The 18,916-nt window shown below is 38.2% G+C and overlaps 1 protein-coding gene across 7 annotated transcripts in view; it reads left to right on the top strand.

The window, feature by feature from the left end:
• Positions 1 to 8,792, top strand: part of ZSCAN23 (zinc finger and SCAN domain containing 23) — a 28,062-nt gene extending 19,270 nt beyond the window's left edge. For 6 of the 7 annotated variants that reach the window (XM_063665927.1, XM_063665925.1, XM_063665924.1 and 3 more), the window contains one exon: positions 350 to 8,792. The gene's annotated coding sequence lies outside the window, so the exon portion shown is untranslated. The remainder of the gene's footprint in view (positions 1 to 349) is intronic. The other variant, XM_063665926.1, reaches the window with a different exon arrangement.
• Positions 8,793 to 18,916: the final 10,124 nt, after the last annotated feature.

The following is an 18,916-nucleotide window of genomic DNA, read 5'->3' as shown; positions in this document are numbered from 1 at the left end:
CACTGGAAAGGCAGAAAAATTGTGTAACTCACTTTATTGCAATATTTGCTTTTTTGCAGTGGTCTAGAACCAAATCTGCAATATTTCCAATGTATGCCTGTAAATGGTAATTGACCCATCTGACATGCAATATAAGCATGCCAAGTTGTGTGCATTACTTTTTGTACCTATTGTTTTTGATAATCGTCTGAATATTTCACTGAATTTTCTAGATCTAAAAGCTAATAGTGTCTTATTCTTCACTCTTGAAGTAACTGAAATGTCTTTTAGTTAATTTTATGTCATTTTTTGCTTATTTATCTTTCACAGAAATTTTTTTTTTACCTTCATATTTTTTGCCTTGATACAGCCATTCACTCTGAGTAAATATGTTCCAGTTTGGAGTTGATCTTAACAATGATGTGTTATGCCTTAGCATCAGCCTGAAGCATACGCACTGCTGCAGTGAGCCAGTCTTCTGGGCTGTTTCACCCAGGAATGCATTCAGACCAACTGCAGAAGAACAAAAGAAGTGTCAAATAGTTAAAGAATCTAGCCTGCACAGAAAGGGAGCTTCTGGTCAGGAGTTCTTCAGAGAGGATACGGTGGGTATTTACTTGGGCCTCAAGGGTCCAGCTTCAGGTTCTTTGCCATCAGTGGTGGAGACCAGCGATACACAGCAAGGAACACATCTTGGAACTACTGATCCTGACCATTCTACCCAAGAACTCCAGGCCTGGGTATAGGAGCATCCCAGAGTATAGGGAAGAGGCTGTCTGTACTGAAGAACTTGGAGAGGAAGCTGAATGATCTGGGAGGAAAGGTAAAATGAAGAAATGTCTTATCAGATAGCAGGTATTATCTCCAGAGAGAGATAAGAGAGTTGACATAACTTCTCTAGGGTAGTTAGAGAAAATGGCTAACATGTTATTGGCCAGAGTTATTTATTTTTGTTCTAGTTTGGTGAGTTTTTTTAACTTGTAGGCCCTGTATATTTTCCCCTCTTTGTCCGTTTATCCCTGCCCTTGCAGATAACGGAAAACTGCTTTCTGCCCTCCCATGGTGTGTTCCACAGTAATAATGGGATTTTAAGCTCTAACTTTCAGCAAATGTCACCCTCATTAAAATCCATCTAATTGTCCCCAGTTCCCCACCCTCCTACAGGGGACAAGAAGTGTCCCAACGCAAATAGTGTATCTGGCAGCCTCATAGGACTCACCTGGAGTCCGGCTCTAGCCAGTAAAGGGTCAGCTCAGCTCTGAATGTTGGGAGTTTCACACTGTTAAGGAGAACGCTGAGGAGGAGATAGCAAAGAAGAAGTTAGGAAATGTTGGTGTCTTTTTGCATTTTTCCAAATGAACCTCGTCACTAAAATCTCTGCATACCTTTCATCTATTGCCTATTCCACTTTTAACGTGTTCCTCTAAGCATACCACTTTAACCTGGATTATGATTCTTTTCTTTCTTCACTTCTTTGCCTTAAAATTGTTTTTTTAAAAAAATCCTGCTACTCACGTTACCTTGCATGGTTCAGTTTCTCCCTTCTAATACTGCCAACTTCCTTAACCCAGACCTCTTATCGCAAAGACAGGAGAATGTTTTTCTATAATGAAGCCAATAGAAAACTACTAAAAGGCTACATGCAATAAGTAAATTTTTAAATGTACATTTTTTAAATGAGTGTAGGAAACATAAAACTTTAGTAGGTGCATGCTTACTGGGAAAGCATGCATACATGCTAAAATGTCATTATCCTGTACATATTGTTTACCACTTGTTTTTTAGTTTAATATTACATTACGGATATCTTTTCAAGTTACATATAATACCTATATGTAGCTGACATACATTTCACTGCAAGGGTATTGAATTATTTTGTAACTGGCCTTAGAGGGTTTTTACATTGCTGCTTTTTTCTTTTTTTAAATGCTACCAACTAAAAGCCATAAACTCTTTTCTTTTTCTTTTTTTCTTCACTCTGTACTATGAAAAAAGTTTAAGCATATATAAAAGTACAATTGTACTACTTTTAATAAATCCCCAAGAACCTCTCACCCAGCTTCAACATTATCAGATTATGGCCAATCTTGTTTCACTTACAACTCTACTCATATCCCATGTTTTTTATAATTTTAAAGCATATCTGAGCTAGCATAGTATTTCAAATGTAAATATTTCAATATTTGCTGTAAAAGATACGAATTTTAAAAATGTAAACATAATACTATTTTCATACCTAAACAATTAACAGTAATTCCTTAATATCAATTTTCCAGTTTTCTCAAAGATGTCATAAACTTTTTGTTCATTTTGTTTTTTAACTTATTTGAATCAAGATCCAAGGAAGAAAACACATTGTGATGGGTTGATATGTCTCCTAAGTTTCTTTTAATATATGGGTACCCTCTCCTGTTTTCTCTTCCAACTCACTTGTTAAAGAAAATGAAGTTGTTTGTCCTGCAGAGTTGCACACAGCATGGGTTTTGCTGTCTGCATTATGTGCTATAGTCTAAGATGTTCTGTTGTCCTCTGTATTTTCTGTAAATTGTAGTAACATACAGGCTTGATTAAAATCAAGTTTTAAGTTTTTTTGACCAGATAAATTTAATGATTTTGGCAAGATGGTGTGTTCTATTTGAAGCCTATTATTTTCTGTTTGTCTCTTTTTCTGTGGTGTTAGCAGCTAATTGATCCTCAATACCTGTAGCCAATAATCCATTAGGGGTCCCAAAATGGTGACATTCTAATTGTAGCCTTCTTTCTTCATTTAATAAAGCTGGAATAGTTATATAAAGAGACATTTCCCCTGATTTTCTGTTTGGTTATTCAATGGTTTGTTTAGGAAAGGCAAGATAATTGCTTAAGTCACTCCCCACTACTTTGCTTTTTAAATCAGTTTTCAAAACAATGAATTAGTTTGTAGTCATCCTTTAAAACAGTGACCAGTTGTTAGTAATAGTATCATTAGGAACTTTTGGATTGAAGCATTATTTGTTGTTTTTCAGTCCATAATACTATCCCTACTAAAGCTCATTTGTCTCCTCTTTGAGCAGTAGAAACCTTTTCAGTTTGTCTTTTTTTTGTTGTTGTTGTTGTTGTTGTTGTTTCCTTTTTCTGGAGAACGGGGTCTCGCTATATTGCCCAGGCAGGTCTTGCACTCCTGGGCTCAAGCTATCCTCCTGCCTCTTGCCTCCCTGAGAGCTGGGATTACAGGCGTGAGCCACCGTGCCCGGCCAGACCTTTTCAGTTTGGCATGTGAATCCTTATGACATGAACCTAGTCATCTTTGATAGTTTTCTTGCTGACCTGTATGATAAGATGTACCAGGCCCATCTTATAGTTTTCCTTACATAGTCCTAGAATTAATACTTTTTCCAAGGACCCCCGATTCTGCCTAATGGGAAATGGTATTTCAAAACCAAAAATAGGGCATTAGGAGTGCTTATGGCTTAGTTATTGGTCCTAGGCCTTTCCAGTACTCAGAGTTAGGAAAAAATTTAAAAGAAAGTGTGTATCATGAGTTCACATTGATAGTTCTAATTCACATTTACTACTTCAGGGTCTTAATCTCTTATCTTCATCTGTATCTCCTTTTAGAGGATTCTCAAAGACACCAGGAATGATAGAACATCAAATAATTACTCATTTGCTGTCCCACAATATATACACAATAGCCTCATAATAAAAAACATCAGCATTACCCACAAATATGATTACTGTAAATAGCTTAATGGTGGTGTGTGTGTGTACACACATGTTTTCTATTCTTTTTGTTCTTAAGATATATCTCACTTGGGCTATACAAAAAAAAAATTTACTGCTTTAAGGACATATGAAATAATTACTCTTTTATATGGTTATGCCACTAGTGGATATACACATAAGTTCCTTCTGTTATCTCGTTCTTCTGGCATGTAGTTCTAAAAAGTGCTTATTTCGTGAGCAAGTGATTAAGTAAAGTATATGTGAATGAGTGAATTATGCTGACATTTTCAGTCTCTTCTTTCAGATGATTTGATCAAAATGAAGAATGAGAATGTTCTTCCCAAACAAAAGAAATGAAATAACATGCCAACAGGAAAACACTGTCAGATTTGATGGCAGTATTCCTGAGAACTTTGTGTAGATGTCCAAATGTATGAGGAAAGACTAGGAAAATATCCAGAAAATACCACAGTGATGAATGTGGAATAATTTTTGCTCAGAACTCTGTCCTACTTCAGCATCAGAAATTCACACTGGTGAGGATTCCTATGAATGTAACAAGTATGGGAAAGCCTTTACTCAGGAGTGTAGGCTTCATGCAAATAAGAGAATTCACACTGGAGTTAGATATATAAATGAGAAGAATATGGGAAAGCTTTCAGTGCAAACACTGGACTCATTCATCATAAGAGAATCCATACTGGAGAGAGACCCTATAATAAATGTGACAAGTGCAACAAAGCCTTTGGCCAGTGGTCAGTCCTCAACCAGCACCAGAGGCTTCACACCAGAGAGATATGTTACTACCAGTGTAACAAGTGTGGTAAAGTTCACGTCAGAATTCAGCTTTTTCATCATATCAGAATCCATATTGGAGAGAAACCCTTTCATTGTAATCAGTATAGTAAAATTTCTCTTTAACGTTCATTCCTTATTCAACACCAGAGAATCCACTCAAAAGAGAACTTAGGAAGTTGATAAATATGGATGGAAAAGGCTTTGCATAATAGCTTCTCACCTGACATTGAAATTTTGTGAGTGTCCAGCATCTGAAATTGGAAAGGCAGAATTTCTTCCCACCAGACCTTGAACTTGGTTTGGATGAGAACTGGCCCTTCAAATGGTCCCCACCAAAATCCTGTCATTTAACAGAACAAGCCATTTACTTTTCCCCTAACCGCTAATCAAATAAAACACTTCTGTGATTCAAAGAGTGGCCTGTGGACCACCAGTTCAGTTTCCAGATGTTTTACTAGTTGTTCCAAAATACAGTTCTCACAAAAGCTTAGACTGTTATTTAATAATACTTTTTAGTGAAAACTTAAGTTGTACATAAAATACAAATAAGAATATTAGATGATTAATGTATTTTAAATGTAGCTGCCGTGGTGATAATTTGTCAAGTCAAACATGTTCAGCATCCTTTTAGGGACAGCACAGTGAATTCTTGGGCCTTCCATTCCTACCTAAGTTCTGATGTATAATATGTACCTCCCAGCCAAGACTCCAAACAAGAAAGATGCTTTTTTTTTCCTCTCTCTCTCTGTCTTAGAGACAGGATCTTGTTATGTCACCCAGGCTACAGTGCAGTGGTACAATCATATAGCTCACTGTAACCTCGAACTCCTGAGCTCAAGCAGTTCTCCTACCTCAGCCTCTTGAATAGGTAGGACTACAAGTGTATGCTAACATGCCCAGCTAATTTTTAAAAATTTTTTGTAGATGGAAACTCACTGTGTTGCCCAGGCTGGTCTTGAACTCCTGGCCTCAAGCAATCCTCTCACCTCAGCCTCCCAAAGCGCTGGTATTATAGGCATGAGTCACTGCACCTAGCTGCATCTTTTTTTTTTTTTTAATAGAGGTGTGTTAATTTTAATTTGCATTAGGAAAACATTGGAGATAACCCAAGCTGGTCTTCAAAGGAAGGGAATAAGCAGACTCAGATTTTGTTTATGGGCCAGGCAGGTAAATGAGTAAAGTAGTCCTAGAGTCAAAAAAAAGTGAAAACAAAACAAGTTGTATTGATTTATTATTATTATTAATACATTTTATTAGGGGTTCAGGAAAATTGCCAAAATCCTCTTTATTGATTTTGAGTTCTACTGCAGGAGAAAGATGATCAAGTTAATTGTTCATTTTGACCACCATAAATATAATGATCTTTTTATACTTTTGAGTATAGTGTAGAAAATCATACTAAGTTTTACTGCTGAATCATTTAAATAATCAACTAATAGTCTTTGAACCATCATTAATTTTAATACCAGTCTGTAAGTTATGTCGTATGTATCCAGATGTGGTGGCTCATGCCTGTAATCCCAGCTACTTAGAAGGCTGATGTGGGAGGGTCGCTTAAGGTCAGGAGTTAGAGGCTGCGGTGAGCTACATTTGTGCTGCTGCACTCCAGCCTGGGTGACAGAGTGAGATCCTGTATCTAAAAATAAATAAATAAATTGGCCGGGCGTGGTGGCTTATGCCTGTAATCCCAGCACTTTGGGAGGCCAAGGCAGGCAGATCACAAAGTCAGGAGATCGAGACGATCCTGGCTAACACGGTGAAACCCCGTCTCTACTAAAAATACAAAAAATTAGCGGGGTGTGGTGGCGGGCACCTGTAGTCCCAGCTACTCGGCAGGCTGAGGCAGGAGAATGGCGTGAACCTGGGAGGCAGAGCTTGCAGTGAGCCGAGATGGCTCCACTGCACTCTAGCCTGGGAGACAGAGTGAAACTGCATCTCAAATAAATAAATAAATAAATAAATAAATTATGGATACCCCATTCTCCATTATGTGCTTATTTCACATTGCATGCCTGTATCAAAACATCTCATGTACCTTATAAATATATATACCTACAGTGTACCCACAAAAATTAAAAAATTAAAAATAAATAACTTACGTAATCATACAGTGTTTCACAACTTGAAGTCAACTTCACAGGGGTCTTACTGTGTTGCCTAGGCTGATCTCAAACTCCTGCCTCAAACTATCCACCCATTTTGGCTTCCCAAAGTGCTGGGATTACAGGCATGAGCCACTGCACCTGGCCTTAATATTCTTTATCATGAATATAATCTGTATTCTTATGTGAATGCAAAATAATAAATGGGAAGCTCTGGAGAAATAATTTGTCTTTTATCTTTGATACTCAAAATCACTTAGTAAGAAATTTTCCTGAATGGTCATCAGTATAAATTCCTCCAGAGGCATTTGTTTATTCCTCAGTCTAGTTTTGAAATGAAACCAGAAGGTAAATAATACACAGCTATAAAGAAGTGAAGCTGGTCTGACTCCAGAGTCTGCATTCTTTACCATTATACCACCTCACACTTCTAACAGCCTTGAAGAAATATTTTTACATATATTACCTTTTGATTCGCGTAGTCACCCTATGAAGTTGTCAGGACCAGTTATTCCCGTTTTGCTGACAGGAAGTTGAGACAGTTAAAAACAAAATATGTACATACATACCCAATGCTAGGAAGCAAATTAATAAATACTAGGGCTCTGTATCCCAGTCCACTGTTCTTTCCACTAGATGTCCATGGACTTCAATATCAGAAGCCCCCAGATTAAGATGATCTGGCTCCTATGTAAACTTTATCTTAGCCGGGAGCGGTGGCTCAAGCCTGTAATCCCAGCACTTTGGGAGGCCGAGTCGGGCGGATCACGAGGTCAGGAGATCGAGACCATCCTGGCTAACACGGTAAAACCCCGTCTCTACTAAAAATACAAAAAAAATTAGCCGGGCGCGGTGGCAGGTGCCTGTAGTCCCAGCTATTCGGGAGGCTGAGGCAGGAGAATGGCGTGAACCCGGGAGGCGGAGCTTGCAGTGAGCCGAGATCGCGCCACTGCACTCTAGCCTGGGCGACAGAGTGAGACTCCGTCTCAAAAAAAAAAAAAAAAAAAAAACTTTATCTTAAAGCAATTGTTTTCCCTTTCAGGAGTTGCACAGGGAAGAAAATTATCTCTTACAAGCCCTCAGAAGTGCTTCCTTCTTAAGCTTTTAGCCTCCAACTCTGAGAAAAATGGTTACATTTTCAGCAATTGTTCCAAGTGTCATGAATTCACAACTGAACGCAGAGTTTTTAAAAATTACCTAGCTTACCTACTAGTTATCTGCGTAGGAAAACAACTTACTTAGATGCTATCTTTAATCATAAGCATGAACAAGATCATTGTTTACTATCTTTCTTCAATAGGTTTAGACTCTTTTTACTCAAAGTGGTCAGAAGATCGGCAGCCCTGGCATCACCCCAGACCAACTGAATCAGAATCTGCATTTTAACAAGATCCGCAGTTGATTGTTATATACCTTAAACCTTGGAAAACACTGCTCTGCCCTATTTTCCAGATTTCCCCATGAAAAACCTCACAAATATACTGTTTTTAATTGCTAAAAGTATGTGAACTATTGAACAAAATCTCTTAGGTTGGTTAAAGAACAAACAAATTGTTCTATTTCATGAAACTTTTTTGAGGCACAGGGAGAAAAAGTTTATCAAGTTAGTTCCCAATTACAAACGTGCCTAGCACTAAAACCTATTGTGAACAATTTGGAATTTACATCTTTATCGTTTTTTCTAAAGCTTATAAAATGTCTTCAGATGTTCTCCATTAATCATTACAACTCTGTGAATTAGTTATTGTCTGTTTTCTACAGATAAAGAGGCTAAGAAAGGTAAAGATTTATTCAATTAGAAAGTAATAAGCCACAGTGAGAACTGGTTTAAGTTCAGTGGATTCCAGGTCAGTGTTCTGCAGTCCAGATCAAACAATTCAGCAGCATCTATAAATTCCTAGAACATAGGCTGTGAGCAACTGAAGACACGTAAAAAAAGTTGAGTGCCTATTGTATGCACAATACTGTGCAAAATGCAGTAATATCTTGCTAAATTTTGAAAGCAATGTGAATTGGGCATTTCAAAGCCATGAAGGAGGGGTACCAAATAACTTGGTTTCTCTTGCCATTTAAAGTGGATTTTTCCTCCCAGAATCATGAGAGTGTATACATTTCACCTACTGAGTGAACACTGATAAGTAGCACAGGAAGTTGAACTTATGTTTTATTTAATCAGTTACTAACTAGAATAAAGTGATTGGTTTATGATTAAATTAACTAATTTCTCTTCATATTTGATTATTTCTGTATCTCACAAGTTGTTTTATTAGTTGTGCATTTCAAAGTTCTTGTTAATTGATGAAAACGTTTTGCCTTCTAGAGTAATTCTCCAAACTACCACTTTTCCTGTTACTTCCACACCTAATTAGGTACTACTCATTTGAGTTAAATGAAAATGATTTGAACACCTATGTGTAGTACAATGTAAGCTGCTACAGGATTGCAAAGATAAACATGGTGTCATGCCTGCATTTCAGGAAATCTAAGTTATACTATATGAGAGTCAATATTAATAATTACATTTGCTTTGAAAGTCCTTTCAATTATATTAACTCATCTGATCTGTCAGGACAGTGCATTGGTAGTTATATCTCCTAGCCTAGGAGTAGGTCTCAGTCTATGCCACGTGGGATGACTGAAAAAGGACTGGAAAATCCACAGTCTTACTGGTTTGAAGAACCAAAGGATCTTCAAAGAGTTTAGGGGATCCCAGCAACTGGAAAGGGAGTGGGGTGGGAATCCTAGGAAGGCAAAAAACAGATAAGTGCAGCCCCAAGTTCTATATATAAAATCCACCCAAATTTCCCCATGGTTCCTGAACCATGCATCACAGAGTAGATTTCAAGTAGTTCAGCTATGGCTAAAATGTCAACTCAGGTTTCAGCTGCCATCCACTACGAGAGTGACAATTTAAAGTTATCTACCTGCGGCCACGCGCAGTGGCTCACGCCTATAATCCCAGCACTTTGGGAGGCCGAGGCGGGCGGATCACCTGGGTCAGGAGTTTGAGACCAGCCTGGCCAACATGGTGAAACCCCGTTTCTACTAAAACTACAAAAATTAGCCAGGCGCCTGTAATCCCAGCTACTCAGGAGGCTAAGGCAGGAGAACAGCTTGAACCCGGGAGGCAGAGGTTGTGGTGAGCTGAGATTACACCACTACACTCCAGCCTGGGAGACAAGAGCAAGACTCCGTCTCAAAAAATAAATAAATAAATAAATAAATAAATAATAAAGTTATCTACTGCTTAAAAATACAAAACTCAATACTCTTTGGAAGAACATAACAGAATCCAGAGAGCCTACAACATATTCCCTTTTCCAGGGCTGCATCCAAAATTAGTTTATTAAAATTAGTAAATTGTGGTTAATTTTCAAGAGAAAGTAGAAACCACCCATAAGATGACCGCTTTAACATGTGAAGTGTAAAAATCCACATGGAAACTTATGTTTCTGAAATCCTTAGGTGACAAATATATTGAGCACATATTGGACGCCATCATCTCATTATTAATCCCTTTTAGATTAGGGAATCCTTTTCCTCAAGGAATACATATTCTAGGGAGAGAGAACTGACAAACACAGAAGTATTGATAATTTTAGGTACTGATAAATGCTATAAAGAAAATAAAACAGGATGTTGTCATGGTGACTGGAGTGTGGTTAAAGGCTACTTTACAGTAATCAGGAAAGGCCTCTATTAAGAGCTTAATAATTGACTGTATACTGTTTTTAAACCACACAAATTTATCTTTTTAATGTTCCCAGACAATGATAACCAAGTTTATTTTTTAACGTACAGACACTTTAAGCATATTAAAGGCCTATAAAAGGCCTTTAAAAATCAGCACAATCATTGGCTTTCAAACTGTTCTCCAGAACCTGAGGTGACTCCTCAGATGTTACTTGGCAGTCAGCCATGGGCAGGATCAGGTCAGTAAAGCAGGGTTCTGGCATCCAGCCCCCTTTGCTTCACCTGAGAAAAGGCTCTGCTTTATTTTTAGGAATTTATTCAAATTCCTAAAAATGGTTTTTGCCAACTGCAGTAGCTCACCTGCGATCCTGGCATTTTGGGAGGCCAAGACAGAAGGATCACTTGAGTCTAGAAGTTCTAGACCAGTGTTGCAACATAGTAAGACACCGTCTCTAAAGAAAATTTAAAAATTAGCTGATCATGGTGGCACATGTCTATAGTCCCAGCTACTCTGCAGGTTTAGGTGGGATCGCTTGAGCCCAGAAGGTGAGGCTGCAGTGAGCTGTGATCGCACCACTGCACTCCAGCCTGGGTGACAGAGCAAGTTCCTATTTAAAAAAAAAGAAAAAAGAAAAAAGAAAAAAAAATCTTTTACTGGTCTATAAAAAGGAAGGGGGAATGGGATTAAAATCTAATGGCCTAATTTATTGTTTCATAGGTTACAAAATAGACTCAGAGTTTATGTGACTTGCTCGAGGTCAATTTTTTAGTTGGAGACAAAATGAGGCCAAAATAATTGAGACCTCAGTCTGGTGCATATTCCTTGGCAACCCTGTCTCTATATTCATCAACCATGGCTAGTGAGTCTTCTCATTTTTGAGCCTGATTGGGTTTCTATTGTCTTTTTTTTTTTTTTTTTTTAAAGACGGAGTCTTACTCTGTCACCCAGTCTGGAGTGCAGTTGAGCAATCTCCACTCACTACAACCTCCATCTCCCAGGTTCAAGTGATCCTCCTGCCTCAGCCTCCCAAGTAGCTGGGATTACAGGCAAGTACCACCATGCCCAGCTAATTTTTGTATTTTTAGTAGAGACACGGTTTCACCCATGTTGGCTAGGCTGGTCTCAAACTCCGAGGCCACCCAAAGTGCTGGGATACAGGCATGAGCCACTGCACCCAGCCAGGTTTCCATTGCCTTTCATATATTATTTCACTTCCTTTTCCTTAAAAATTCCTTATTTTGGTAAAATTACTACTTTTTTAAAAAAAATTGCTTTATCACAATGTATACTGCTGCTATGGTCTGAATGTTTGTGTGTCCCCAAAATTCATATATTGAAACCTAATCAGTCATCACTGTGATGGTATTAGGAGGTGGGGCCCTTTGGAGATACCCTCTTAAATAAGATTAGTGCCCTTATAAAAAAACGGCCACAGAGAGCTGCCATACCCTTCCACTGTGTGAGGATATAGCAAGAAGGCACGATCATTGACCCTCGCCAGATACCAAATCTGCTGGCGCCTTCATCTTGGACTTCTCCACTTCCAGAACTGTGAGAAATAAATGTTTGTTGTTTATACATCACTGAGTTTATGGTGTTTTTGTTATAATAGACTTAACAGATTAAGACACATGTACACTTTTTTCTTTCTTCCTTTTTTTAAGAGACAGAGTCTCACTCTGTTGCCCAGGCTGGAGTGCAGTGGTGCAACCATAGCTCATTGCAGCTTCAGACTCCTGAGTTCAAGGCTCAAGGGATCCTCCCACCTCATCCTCCTGAGTAGCTAAAACTACAGACATGTGTCAACATGCCCAGCTAACTTTTAAATTTTTTGTAGAGACAGGATCTGACTATATTGCCCAGGCTGGTTTTGAACTCCTGGCCTCAAATGATCCTCCCTCCTTGGCCTCCCAAAGTACTCAGATTATAGGCATGAGCCACCACACCCAGCCACATGTATACTTTGCTTTCATTCCTCCTTTCCTTCCTCCTTTCTTTCTTCCTTTTTCTTTTTCAGCTGAACCATCTAAAAGCAAGTTGTATGCAATCCCATTTACAATGGACACAAAAAAAATAAAATACCTAGGAATATATCTAACCAAGCTTCAAAGACCTCTACAAAAAGAACTATAAAACACTGCTGAAAGAAAAAAGAAATCATAGATGACACAAACAAAGGGAAAAGCATTTCCTGCTCATGGATTGGAAGAATCAATATCACTAAAATGACCATACTGGCCAAAGCAATCTATAGATTCAACACTATTCCTATCAAATTACCAATGTCATTTTCACACAATTAGAAAAAACTATTCTAAAATTCATGTGGAACCAAAAATAACCCAAATAGCCAAAGCAACCCTAAGCAAAAAGAGCAAACCTGAAGGCATCACATTAGTTGACTTCAAACTATGCTGTAAGACTACAGTAACCAAAATGACATGGTACTGATACAAAAACAGATGCAGAGACCAATGGATCAAAATAGCCCAGAAATAAGGCTGCATATCTATAGTCATCTGATCTTTGACAAAGAACAAAAATAAGCAACAGGGAAAGGGGCTCCCTATTCAATAAATGGTGCTGAGATAGCTGGCTAGCCATATGCAGAAGAATGAAACTGGATTCCTACCTTTCACCATAGAGAAAAATTAACTCAAGATGGATTAAAGATTTAAAAGTAAGACCACAAACTATAAGAATCCTAGAAAAGCATGAACCTGGGAGGTAGAGCTTGCAGTGAGCCAAGATTGCACCACTGCACTCCAGCCTGGGTGACACAACGAGACTCCATCTCAAAAAAAAAAAAAAAAAAAATTCCTAGAAGAAAACCTAGGAAATGGCATTCTGGACATCAGCCTTGGGAAAGAATTTATGATAAAGTCCTTAAAAGCAATCTCAACAAAAATGAAAATTGACAAGTGGGATCTAATTAACTAAAGAGCTTCTTCACAGTAAAAGAAATTATTAACAGGTAAATAGACTACGAAAAAAAAAAATACTTGCGATCTGCATCCAGCAAAGATCTGATATCCAGAATTTATAAGGAAAACAAACAATTCAACAAGCAAAAAACAACCCCATTAAAAAATGAGGAAATCACATGAACAGACACATCTCAAAAGAAGACATACAACATCCAACAAACATATGAAAAAATGTGCAACATCACTAATCATCAGAGAAATGCAAATAAAAACCACAATGAGAACCATCTTACACCAGTCAGAATGGTTGTTATTAAAAAGTCAAACAATAAGAGATGCTGGTGAGGCTGAGGAGAAAAAGGAATGCTTATACACAGTTCAGCCACTGTGGAAAGCAGTTTGGTGACTTCTCAAAGAACTACCATTCAACCCAGCAATCCCACTACTGGGTATGTACCCAGAGGAAAATAAAGCATTCTACCAAAAATATATATGCACTTACATGTTCATCACAGCACTATACACAATAGCAAAAATGGAAGTAAAGGCTCCCCCATGTACCCCATGCTCCATGGAATCAACCTAGATGGCCATCAATGGTGGAATAAAGAAAATGTGGCAAATACACACTGTGGAATACAGGTAGGCACCACCATGCCTGGCTAATTTTTTTGTATTTTTTGTAGAGACGAGGTCTCGCTATGTTGCCCAGGTTGGTCTCGAACTCCTGGGTTCCAGCGATCTGCCCACCATGGCCTCCCAAAGGGCTGGGATTACAGGAATGAGCCACTGCCCCTGGCCAAATTACATATTCTTTATGTTTTTTATACATTTAAATAAATGTGTAAATGTTTTTATACATTTAAATAAATGTGTAAATGTTTTTATACATTTAAATAAATGTGTAAATGTTTTTATACATTTAAATAAATGTGTAAATGTTTTTATACATTTAAATAAATGCCAAAACCACAGTATAGTTTTATTAGACATATTTAACTTCCTTTCTTATACTAAGTAGCAGAGAAGGATCTATTTAAGAAGTCTTAGATAAAAAGAGACTCCAGGGCACCATCAGTTGTTGACTTAGGATAATAAGTATCCCAAATGGAGCAAGACTTCCACTAAACCTTGACTTGCTTATTTCTAGAGTGTCTCTGTCACATACTCTCATATTTACTGTGATCCCCTTTTTATGGTTGTCCATTATTAGTGAGTATAAATCAACCTCAGAATCATCATCTTTAACGGTCCTTTCCTGCTCCTTACCACTGGCTACTTTTCCAAAGATTTTATACTTAGTCCATATTTCTACACTTACCCATATGCATCACTTTACCACTGCAAAAGTTTCAGACAATGTCTCCTTGCTCTCAAATATTGTCCCTTCTACACATCTTGATTGGCTTCCTATTGTGCTTTGCATTTTTTCAGTGACCTTCATCAGTCTTCTTGCTAACTACTTCCCTCTCCTACATGCAGCAGCCCTGTTACCCACATCCTAAAATACTTGCCTCATAAATCTGAATTGTACTCATTGAATTTATGTTCTTCCTTGGATAGTTCGTCTACTTATAGCTTCAGATGGTGATTCTAGAAGCAAATACAGAAATATGTGTCCAAAGCAAGAAACATGAAGAAAGGGAACCACATAGGGGACTATCTGGCAGACCCAAAGGAAAATTTTGCAGAGTCTGAAGGAGCAGTTAGGTACATTCCACGATTAAGAAACAAGTCAAACTCAATGACTCCAAAACGAACGTTATCCAGAATTTAGTACATAATCAGCATCAGAAGCTCCTCTGAACACAGAAAGTCTTGCAGCATGGGGTACACGGAGGAGCCTTTACTCCAAATACAGACTTCGCTGAGCAGCAAAGAAAGCAAACTCTGAGCCCACCCACTGTATGTGAAGAGTGTGGGAAGACCCTTAGATCAAAAAATGGCCTTATTCGTCAAATGGGAATCCAGGTGGAAAGAAAAACCCTGTAATGTGATGGGTGTGGAAAAACTGTTAAAGATCAGTTTTTAGTCGACATTGGAGACTTAATACAGGTGAAAAACACTTGTTGAAAAGGCTTTACTCAGAATGCAAGAGTTTTTGATGATCTTGAAAAACATTCAGAAGAGAAATGCTTTGGTTGGAATGAGTGTAGTAAAACCCTGATTCATCGGTCTGCCTTGATTCAGCATCAGGTAGTTTATATAGCAGAGAAAGCTTGTAAGTGCCATGACGGCAGGAAAGCTTCTGTACACAACTTATCCCTCTTCAGGAGATCCACTAGATGAAAACATTCTTTAAATGTATTCAGTGTTAGCCTTCAGTTAGAGAGCAGGCCACACTGAGCAGCAGAGATCCACTACGAAGATCCATTATGAGGTCCTATTTGCAGGATTTCTCCTGCGAATAGGACCGGCATGGGCAACCCAGCATCTGTACTAAGAATGCTCACTTGGAGGAGAAAGAAGATACCCAGTAGGAAAGTGAGAGTCACAATGGAGGCCTTCCTAGAAATGATTTTCTGAAAAACAAGCTCTGTGAGCATAATGAGATTGAGACTAGTGACTCAGTAAAAGTCTTGTGAAACATCAGAACATACACTCTTCAAGGGAGAAATACCTCGAAGATACTGACTGTGGGAAGTACTTAAGCCCAGGGCTTACTGAACTTTAGAAAACTTATGCAGGAGACCAATCCTACAATCTTCATTTTACATGAAGAATGTAAAAAGACTTTAAGTGCAAATGGTAGCTGTATTAGACATTTTTAAAAAAAACACACTGGATAGAGGCCCTACAAATGTAATGAATGTCAGAAAGCATCCTGCCGGTTGTTAGCCCTTAACCAGCACCAGTTTTTCCATGCTGGAGAGGAGCACTGTTATTGCAATGAGTGTGGCCAACATTTCAGAACACAGGCCTGTTTTACCATCTCTGAGTACAAACTGGAGGAAAACCCTTTTCAGTGTAAACTATGTAGTAAGTTTAGTAAACTATTTTTAAATTTGAGACCACCATAAAACAGCATAGTAAACAATATTGATTAAACATCAGGACAGATTTTATGATTGCTTTTAAAGTGGGAAATCTGCCTTTACTGTAAATACCTTATTTATCTCCCAGATTATTGACAAAGAAATTGAATAAACTGGTGTCAGACATCAAAGCAAGTTGTCTATATTATTGTAAATTCCATTTATTGTGAATGTATTATAACTAGGTACTAGTAGAAGATACTTCACACATGGAAATTTTTTAGAGGTGAGGCAACTGAAGCTCAATGGAGTGGTCGTGTGCTCAAGGTCACTGTGACATATTTCACAAATGCTATCTTGACCCAGTTTGTAAGTTATGGCTAACAAATCTTCAATTCCCCTTTGCAGATAGTTTGCTAACCCCTATCCCAGTCTCTTTACTTATTGGTCCTCCACTCTCTGAAGCCACTGTGCACACACCACAACTGCCTCCCTTATTAGGGCCTCATTCTCTGAGGACAGGTACTAGACAACTAGGGACAGCCCCTATGACCCAGAGGCTATGAAATTAACCAGTCCACATGGAGCCCCTGAAACCGAGCTAACTCCACCTCCTTGCCATATATATACACTGCCTTCTGCAGCTCCAGCTTGCCATTACTCTGTCCGTGGATCCAACTGTGTGCAGCCCTGCATGGCAGCGTCTCTCTTTTGGAGTTGTAAGTAACAAAATTCTGCTTTTCATCATCAGTATGTTGTGTCCCTTCATCAAAGAATCTTTAAATTTTATAAAACAGTCACTCGGTTATTACGTGCCAGAAGTGAGGTTCAGACCTATATCAAAATCTCTTAGATTCAGACTCTTTCTCTTAAATTGGTGCTCTGCTCTGCGTCACACTGACTCTCTCCTCGTGCTATCAAAATTACCTACTGTTGCAGCTCCCAACAGTGTTTCTTTTAGTGTTTGTGGAAGATATAGATTGCAGCCTTCCCCTTTTCCTTTATTCATACTCATATTCTTAATGCTTTGATTCAATCCTAGATGGAACTCAACAGTCTTCAATGTGGGAGTAATTTCCTATAGGGCCTCTAAGAGGTCATGCAAAAATACGAGTCTTATCAAAAGATCAAAGTCTATGTTACACATACACACACACACAGCAGATATTGTAGATGGGCCATTATATCTTAGTGATCTGTGAATTTCAAAACCTAAGGACCTGCAACTCAGAGGACAATCCAGCCCTCCCAAAGAAACCATTTGTGTTAAACAACAGAACTGCCTAGTTGATGCTTCTAGGATAGGTACATTTTACTATTTTGTTAATATGTTCATATTGTTCATCTTGGGTATTGTTCACCTTGGGCAGTAGCATCCGCATTTTGACAAATACTCAAAATGTTAATTTTCCTTTTTCGGGGACGGAGTCTCATTCTGTCACCCAGGCTGCAGTGCAGTGGTGCAATGATGGCTCACTGCAAGCCTCAACTTCCTGGCCTCAAGTGATCCTATCACCTTGGCCTCCCAAAGTGCTGGGATTACAGGCATGCACCACTGCCCTTTAATTTTTCTTTTGCTGTTGTCTTTTTCTTCTCTCTTTTTTTTTTAAACATGAACATTGCCAACATGCTGTTGTCTTTTTCTTTAATCAAAGTAAGATAGGCTTATAATTTTTATTGACCACTTTGCACTGAAAGGTTTATAATATTTTAAAAATCAAACAGCAAACCAGGTTTTACGTTGAAAAGCAACAGACCTACTTTATCATTTGACACACTCCCTGGTACCCCTGAGGGGTACCTTTTCTATCTCTGGTTCTCCTAATGGTCACCTCCATATCACTAAGCAATTTAGTTCTATTACTTGTTGTTGTTGTTTTGTTTATTTACTCTTAACACTGCCTATTGAATATTTGCTATGTTCAGTTGGAACTTAAGTCACAATCTTCAATATATGATTATGTTACTATTCTCAGTTTCTACTTTTGTCTCCTTGGGATGAAGGGCAGCTTAAATTTTTACTCACTTTTTACTTTTTTACTCGCTCACTTTTTAAAACAAGGTTTTATTCAGTTTATGCCCAGTTATATGGCTCAGTATCTGCTTACCAGCATGGACCTATTGAAATAGTTTTCAGACTTTTTCTCAATCTGTCGCACATTTCTTAAAGGTAGATGAGAGATGACCAGCAAAAAACAAATGGTATCAATGGTTCATCAATTAGATACAATTTGATTTTTTTTTTAAACAGCTAGTTATGGACTCTCCCATTAGAGCTGTAGATAGGAAACAAAACATTCTACTATATCCATGTGAACCCTGAAGGTTCTTCCTTTATTGACATATTTACCTGTGTTCTTAACTATATGCTTTCTCTGAAGTACCTGTGTTCTCAACTATATACTTTCTGAAGCTCACAGAATTCACATCACAAAACTTTGTTTTGCTTTTGGCTTCTGATTTCAAATCTGTAAATGAAATACTTCCTTTATTATCACTAATGATGATTTAGAGTTAAGAAATTAGTTTTTTGTTTTGTTTTGTTTTGTTTTTGAGATGGAGTCTCACTTTGTCGCCCAGGCTGGAGTGCAGTGGAGTGATCTTGGCTCACTGCAACCTCCGCCTCCCAGGTTCAAGCAGTTCTCCTGCCTCAGCCTCCCAAGTAGCTGGAATTACAGGTGCCCACCACCATGCCTAGCTAATTTTTGTATTTTTAGTAGAGACAGGGTTTTATCA

The sequence above is a fragment of the Pongo pygmaeus genome, chromosome 5, assembly GCF_028885625.2.
Source record: "Pongo pygmaeus isolate AG05252 chromosome 5, NHGRI_mPonPyg2-v2.0_pri, whole genome shotgun sequence".
Lineage (NCBI taxonomy): Eukaryota > Metazoa > Chordata > Mammalia > Primates > Hominidae > Pongo > Pongo pygmaeus.
Note: the sequence above shows the minus strand (reverse complement) of the source record. Positions and strands in the feature narration are given on the sequence as shown.